Raw genomic sequence first — 8,476 nt, 5'->3', positions numbered from 1 at the left:
TCATGAGTATAGTAGCTTTTCTTATTTGCATTCTGTTTCTTGTTCCATCTAGCAGGTTCCTTTCCTTTGTCAATCTTATCCTTATGAGGACATTTCGCAGCATAATGACCTACTCTTCCACAAGCAAAGCATTTAAAAGGTAACTTACCTCTGAACCTTCCAGTACCTCGTTGAAGATTTTTGACAAAATTTGATTCTTCTTCTTCTTCTTCTGGCACGTGACTTGCTTCATAGTAGTCTCCTTTGCCTGAAGCCTTGAAAGCAGCTTCTCTTCTGTCTGATGGACCTCCCTTTCTCATTTCATAAGTAGTTAGGATTCCGTGTAGCTGAGACATAGTAAGAGTTCGTAGATTTTCCTTTTCTTCTATTGCAGACACTTTAGATTCAAACTTGGGGGACAATGATCTTAGAACTTTTTCAACCACAATAGCCTCTTTTATTTCTTCACCCAAGTTTTTCATGCAATTAACAATCTCGTCTACCCGAAGGAAATAGTTAGCCACACTTTCATCATTATACATTCTGAGATTCTCATACTGAATCCTGAGGGTTTGAAGTTTAGCAAGCTTTACCTGTTCACCTCCTTCGTAGCTCAAGACAATCTTGTCCCATATTTCTTTTGCGGATTTATATTGCATAACCTTCACGAATTCTGTTTGAGATAAGCATCCTAGCAGAGTATTGACTGCTTTATCATTTGTTTCATATTTCTTCTTTTCGGCCGAATCTGTAGGAGTAGTTGAAGGAAAAGTGTAGCCTGTATCTATGATATCCCAAACTTCTATACCAAGAGATTGAAGATAGGCAGTAACTCTTACCTTCCAATAATTGAAGTTTGTCCCATCAAAAATTGGTGGCCTGATTGATGCTTCCCTCTCGTAGTTGCTCATGATGAGTGATCTTCCTTCAAGCGATCAAGCTTCTCTGAAGGACCTGCTCTGATACCAATTGTTGGAAATAATACTGAGAGGGGGGGGGGAGTGAATCAGTATTATCAAGTTCTTTTAATAAATCTTCCTTATTTATACTTTGAATTATTTTTGCATGTCAGTACCATAAAATAATGAGCATGAACAAGAAAAACAGATAGTCACACCAAAGAACACCAGATATAAGGTGGAAACCCAATGTGGGTGAAAACCACCTGCTGCAATATGTCTCTATCTTCTTTCAAATTAGAAACTCCTTTTACAATGGTTTTGTACTGGTGCATTCCTTTACGAGTACGCAGGTTGCAACCTGCAGAGAGCTACAACTCTCTCTCGTTTTCCAGTCTCTCCTGGAAGGGAGCTACAACCCCCTACTTATTTCCTTTCAAGGACCACCTTTCATAAATTTTCAAACTGGATCCATAAACATCAAGAGATCATCAAGTACAAGTAAATCACCCAGTCAACTGCAGTAACCAGATCAATAGTAACAGTAAACTAAACCCAGAACACCTTATCAACAGAGAAAAGTCAGTCAAATAAATGCCTTAATACAGATCCACAGTTTTCCTTTATCTGGCATGCGTTGCTACGCACTTCACCTTCTGCGCCTCTGCGTATCCCCGTAGAGAGCCTTGAACTGCACTGCGTATCCACGCATTGTTCCTTTAAATGCGCCGCGTACCTTCACTGTACCCCGCACCCACTGCTTCTATCGCACCGCGTACTACTACTGTGGCCATGCACCCTTAGATGCTATCGCGCTGCGTATCTACGCACCTGCGGCTTCTCTAGCGCCATGTACTTTCACTGTGCCTCCACACCTGAACCTCTATCGCGCTGCGTACCCACGCACTGCGCCTTCTTCTGCTGTGCGTACCCACGCACTGCGCCTTCTTCTGCTGTGCGTACCCTCGCACTTGCACCGTTAATTACCTGCGTACCTCTGATTAGGGCCAAATTGGCAGTCCACCAGTGTGCCACAGATAGTCAGATGCCCAGATCTGATCATGCACCAGAGAGATCACACTTCGTAGATTCACTTTCAACTTCACTTTTATATAGCTCAAGCTTTTAAACCGATAACCCAATATTTCAGATCTTAAGATATTCAATTTGCAAAAGATGCCTTAGCCAAGTGATCTCCTTCCCTATTTATAGTCAAGCCCTTATTCACACCATGGGACAAAACCATCAATAACCAATACAAGGGATCCAAACCGGGGCTAGATTAGATCATATACCACGGGCCAAAACCATAGAATCAAGAACGACGGGCTAAATACCACGGGCCAAACATAAGAAACCCCACATGAGCGCGCTTCTCTGCCTTGAAGTGATTGAACTGGGGTCCGCACCTCATGAATGGGTAACCTGCGGGTATGTACGCACTTTATCTATGATATTCCTGTGGGTCCGCAACTTTTGTATGGTGTACCTGCGTACCTCTTATTTTCCAACATATTTTGAGAGCCTGAACAGAGCATTGCCACTTAAGAGAGTTGCCATCAAGTACAACACCTGTAACATAGAGCCATACCATAATCATAATGCCAACACACTTATTGGCCAACATTGATGTCCTCAAGGATGCAATGATTGATGAAGATGATCACGAGAAGTCTCTGCAAGATGTAGTGGATGACAAGAAAGGTAACCTCATCCCCAATGGTGTGGTATCTCCTAAAAATATCTATGACTTTCAAAACCACTTTCAAGGGCTAGGGAACAACAAAACCCATAGTTCCACCATGATGCATGAACATATCAACTTGGGAATAGAACAAGATCTGAAGTTCGTCAATATCGGTATGTGTTACAGACAACAGGAGCGGAAAGCATTTGTCCGCTTGTTCAAATAGTACCGAGATGTGTTCACATCGACATACAATGATCTAAAAACATACAACAAGTGAATAATCCAACATGTGATTCCGATCAAAGAAGGGGTCAAACCATTTCAGGAGAAGCTGAGAAAAGTACATATGTCACTTGAACCCCTCATACAGAAAAAATTGACTAAGCTGTTGGATGCATGGAGCATTTACAGAGTTGACCATTCCACATGGGTTTCTAACTTAGTTCATATACATAAGAAGTCCAGGGAGATCCTCTTATGCATTGTTTTCCAAAACTTGAACCATGCGTCAGACAAAGACAACTACCCCATGCCATCAATGGATCATATATTAAAAATAATATATGGGGTAGAAATGTTTTCCTTGCTCGATGGTTTTTTAGGATATAACGAGGTTCTGGTAGTGGAACCTGATATATTGAAGACTATGTTCTATACCAAGTGGGGTATGTTCGCTTACAAGAGAATTCCATTTGGGCTTGTGAATGCCGGTGTAACCTCTTGGTTCCCTCTGTCGACTTATTGGACAAAGCATAGTGATCTACCTTGATGACATGATTGTATTTTCTAGAAAACGGTCATACCACATAGGAAATCTGAATAAGATATTTGAGTGATGTTGAAAATGCGAGATATCCTTGAATCCCAAAAATAGTGTATTTATAGTGTCTGAGGTGAACCTTCTCAAGCACTTCATTGCAAGAAGTGGGATAAAGGTTGATCTGAACCGAGTTCAAACGATTAGACAGATTCCTCACCTAGCCAACAAGAAAGCCATTGAGTCCTTCTTGGGAAGGATACACTTCCTCCAGAAGTTCATCTCGGATTATGAACAGATAGTGAAACCTATGCACGACATGATGAAGACGGATGTATTCTAGAGTTGCAGTAAGAAGGAAAATAATTCATTCACCTATATTAAGTAGGCTATAGCAGATGCGCCTGCATTTTACAACCCAGACTTTAACAAGGATTTCTTGCTATACACCTTTGCCTCCGATAACTTTCTTACTGCAATACTCACTCAGAACGATGAGCTAAACAACGAACATCCCATCTCCTTCATGAGTGAAAGCATGCAGCAACCCGAACTCAACTACCCCGCATCGACAAACAAGCATACATAATATACAAGGTGGTGAAACACTTCAGACCCTACTTGTTGAAGAACCATTGCATAGTCTTTGTGCCACATCAAGCAGTCCCATCACTACTTGTACAAGAAGGGCTGGGTTGAAGACATGCGAATTGGGTGACAGGTTTGAAAGAGTATGATGTTGACATCAGGCCAGTTCACACTGTCAAGGGTCATTGTCTCTGCTTACTCGTAGCTGAACCAATCAATGCATAGGAGGAAGAAGAAGAGCTTGCTGGTTGAGATCCAGAAATCGAGATGTACAATGTAAAGTGAGCACCACCCAATTCATGCGGAAACTCTTGGTACAAAGATGTGCACCAATACCTTGAGCCTGACACCATACCCTCTCACTTCACTATGAGATAGAAGAGGAAACTTTGCCTTAAATCTTTACCTTATTTGTTGGTGCATGGAGTGCTTTATAGAAAGATCAATAATGGAATTTTTCTCAAGTGCCTGGAGGCACATGATTCAAAGAAGGTCTCGCATGATATGCATGTCGGACGAGCCGAGGGCCACTTCGCAGGAAATTCCACCGCACACAAAGTTATGTGAGACGATTTCCACTGGCCCACATTATTCAAGGATGCACAGGCTTATGCTCGCAAGTGCTCGGTCTGTTAGCGATGTGCCAGTAGAACATGAAGGTTAGCAGCCCTGTTGCACCCTATTAAAGTGATTGAACCTTTCCAACAGTGGGGCCTAGACATCATTGGGGAAATCTTGCCACATTCATTGAAACAACACTGCTACATCTTGACAGCTGCCGATTACTTCACATAGTGGACAAAAGCAGCTCCGCTCAAGCAAGTGAATGACCAAGAAGTCATCAGCTTCCTCCAACAAAACATCATCTCACGATTTGGCGTTCTGGTATCACATGTGTTTGGAATGCAACTTTTAATTTTTAAAGGTTTATGATTTTGCATTGCAATATGGTATCATGCTAAAACACTCATCTAACTACTACCCATAGGGAAATGGTCTCGTAGAATGTAAAAATAAAAACCTTATCTGCATTATTAAAAGACCATTTAGTTTGAACAACGTAACTAGCACCCTTCTTTGACGAATGCTTTATGGGATGAACGTGTAACACCCAAACCCTATTTGAAAACTTCACCATACTTACTAGTTTATGGGAAAGAAGTCATCCTTCCACCAAACATCTACTTGCGTGTGCTCCAATTGTCCCAAGAATCCTAGGGCAAGCCTTGTCTGCTAGTTCAATGTAGGATAGATACAGTTCACAAGTTGCAAGAAGAAAAGATGAAATCAAAAGAAAAATTCACACTCCACCAAAACCATAGTAAGAGATGGTTCAACAAGAAGTTTGCATAGAATGCTAACTTTGATGTGTGTGACTTAGTCTTGAAATAGGACAAAACCCATGAAGACAAAGGAAAACATACAAAATTCCAGTCTGTGTGGATTGGTCCATATACTGTTCAGGAAAAAGTTGGCTCACACGCATACCGTCTATAATGACATGACGAGAGGATTGATAACCTTCCTTTCAATGGCCAAGACTTAAAATGCTACTTTGAGTAAGCCGGGGCCACAGCCCATACCACGTAAATAGTTTATTTATTGCTTGTTGTCTTTTCACTTTTCTTTTCCATTTTTGTTTTTTTGGTTAATATCATGCTATTTTTGGTTTTGTCAATAAGTGCGGCCCTATACTGAGAGTTGGCTTTTGAAAGAGTATGTGGCTAAGATCCAAAGAGTCTTGTGACACTGCAACACTTGGCCATTCCTCTGTCTATCTTCTCTGTGCTTAGTTATAACCTTCGATCGATGAAGTCTTAACAGAAAATACGAGCCATATGTAAGGGAAGCTCTGGTCCAATAATGAACCTATGTCCACACTGGGAAGCCCCATGGCTATACTCAGTCTTATGCTCTATGTGTTCAAGCTCATCCAACTAGTAGAAACGAAGAAGAGGAAAATCTGAACGAGAAAACCTAAATAAGTGGTCTTACATGCTTCTTTGAAGGAACAAGCTCTTCTGATCTCAATAATTCGGGATCCCTCTTCTGCCCCAAAAATAAATAAGTGCCTATGCATCGTCCTCTTTTCAAAAATATAAAGTCGAAAGAATAGAAATGCTTCTTGCACAGAGAGGTGACACATGCAACTCCATCGGGGTACTTATCATTCGTACTGGCAGTGGAGCAATGCATGTGTTCATGCGTGAATCCGTTGGGGTACTATCCAGGTCTGCTAGCACCAGAGCAACACAAGAGATGAAAACTTATACTCTAAAAATTTTAAACTCACGAGCCCAACTACCTTTCCCGATTTTGAAACACTTTGATCAAGTTGAAACTTGTTGTTGTGTTTAACTGAGTTGGAAAAAGGTGAACCATTTTTGTCCACGGGGTACGTGGGGAAGCCGAGGTAACCCACACATCGATTCAATATGCCCTGATGGACCAAGGCCCTGTGTTGTCAATGGACCAAAATAGAGAAACTGGTATTCAGCCAGTGTGTTGCCAAGTGTTGTAGCAGCTGCAACAACCTCTAAAATTTTGGCCTGCATACAAATTTCACAACCTTCCTTGGTTTTTTCCTTGATGTTTTCAAACACTCAGGCTCATCCCATGAGCTCGTATTGAGTCTTTGCACCCTCCTCGGTTGACTATGCACCATTTGTCTTTTAGCATGTCGGTTGCAATGTCATGCTTACAGTCATTTTCTGGCTATGTTGAAGATTTGTCCTTGTGTGAACAATTTTTTTTTTCTATGTAAGAATCTGTCACACTCACACTCGAAATTGTATGAAATGTCGCACAAGTGTCGTCGCAGTTGTTCAATGATCTATCTCAAGTGTCACACTTTTCACTCACACCCTTCAGTTAGTCACACTGAGCATATGTTGTCTTGTTGGCTTGAGGTGTATTGTCGTCAAGTCATGTTGAGTGTGTGTTCACAGGGTCATGTATATACAAATTCACTTACTCACACACTTAGTGATTTTGCCGAAAATATGTCAACCAGACCACCCTCCATCAGACAGACCTCCACTGAGTCGCACTGCGTAGTTTGAGCTCTCAGTGGCCAAGCACTATTGCCCAGATTTGTTCAAAGATTGACGCTGCCTCCCTCGCAGTATACACTATCAAATCCTAGAATTGACCTGGATGAATGTCACCCAGAACAATAGAGAGGTTTCCCAAGAAGCCATCTCAATCTGCACTAGTCGCAAGCCAATCCATCAAGCCTCCCATTGGTCAACCAAAGAGTTTGACTGGGCAGTGACCATGGGCTTCACTCCTCCAAAAAATTGCGGCAAAACTGTCAGCATGCCTACCTTCACTGAATAAAGAGATTGTGCAGATAAGAGGGACATGCACCCGTTGTTTGTCACTACACTATCTCTGAAAATTGTGCAGTTTTATGAGTGAGTCTCCCTGTCAGCTAGCTTACTGCTTGTCTAGAAAATTTGCAGTTTTCTTGGACTATGCACCAGCTTCCTGAAACATCAATCAACCCAGAAACTATGGAGACATGTCCTACATGATTTCCTCCCAGGTCTACTTAGTTTTGGCCAGTAAGCTCCAGCAGCCCACTACTAGTCTCCCCTTAAAATATGCGCAGTTTTCACTGCCAGTGTCCTCTACTACCCATACTGCCTTCCCTCGAAAATTGCTCAATTTTTCCTCCGAGCTAAGCCATATCCCACAAAATGTCACTATTGTTCTGGAATGCTCAACCCAACCTCTGAGTGACCTCTGCACAATTTTTATTGACAGTGCCTTCGAGTGCCGTATCCCAGCCTGAAATGTGCTTTGCGTAGTTTCAGAGCCTTATGCTCTCTCTCGGTCACCTGCACTTGACAATGAAAGATGATGCAACATGATAGACTAGGGGATTTATGGATTTGATGTTGTCTCATCATGAGTGATTGTAGATATAGGCACATGGATGAGACATAGTGCAACAACGAATGGGATGAATAAGGAGCGCATGCTAGGAGACTTGTTCACGAACGGATGAAGGCATGAAGGATGCTGAGTACAAGAGAAGGGGATACATGCACATGCAACATGAAGTGAACACCAAGATGATTGAAGACTCCACAAACCTTGCATGCAGAGGTGAAGCTACGATACACCAAGAGGACAATCATGATTCAGCAACACTCTAGCTCGACATGAACACCACCATCAGCATGAACATATCGGCACTGTCGTGTCAAGTCATGTCATTATTCAGGACAACCACATGACTACTGTGGGCCATACTATTATAATCAATGTAATGTAATGTGGATGTCCAAGAGACCCAAATACGAAGTTAAAGAGTCATGTCAGTCGAAGAGTCATGTAAGTGAAACAGTCGTGGCAAAAGTCAAAGAGTCATAAGGGTCAACTTCACCCTTGGCTATATATACCCCTCATTTGTACATGAAAAATATTTTTCACCTTGGCTCCTCCAACATAGCTTTGAGAGCTTGTAGTTTTTTCTTTGAGGAGTGAGAAGCGGCTCCAACCCCACTATCGAGGTTAGTAATGTATGGTGTACGAATATGTCTTGGAACTATCACT

Source organism: Pinus tabuliformis, chromosome 2_2 (assembly GCF_031772625.1).
Source record: "Pinus tabuliformis cultivar Carrire ecotype Pingquan chromosome 2_2, CPIR1, whole genome shotgun sequence".
NCBI lineage: Eukaryota > Viridiplantae > Streptophyta > Pinopsida > Pinales > Pinaceae > Pinus > Pinus tabuliformis.
The sequence above is the reverse complement of the archived record's forward strand: the minus strand, read 5'-3'. Positions refer to the sequence as shown.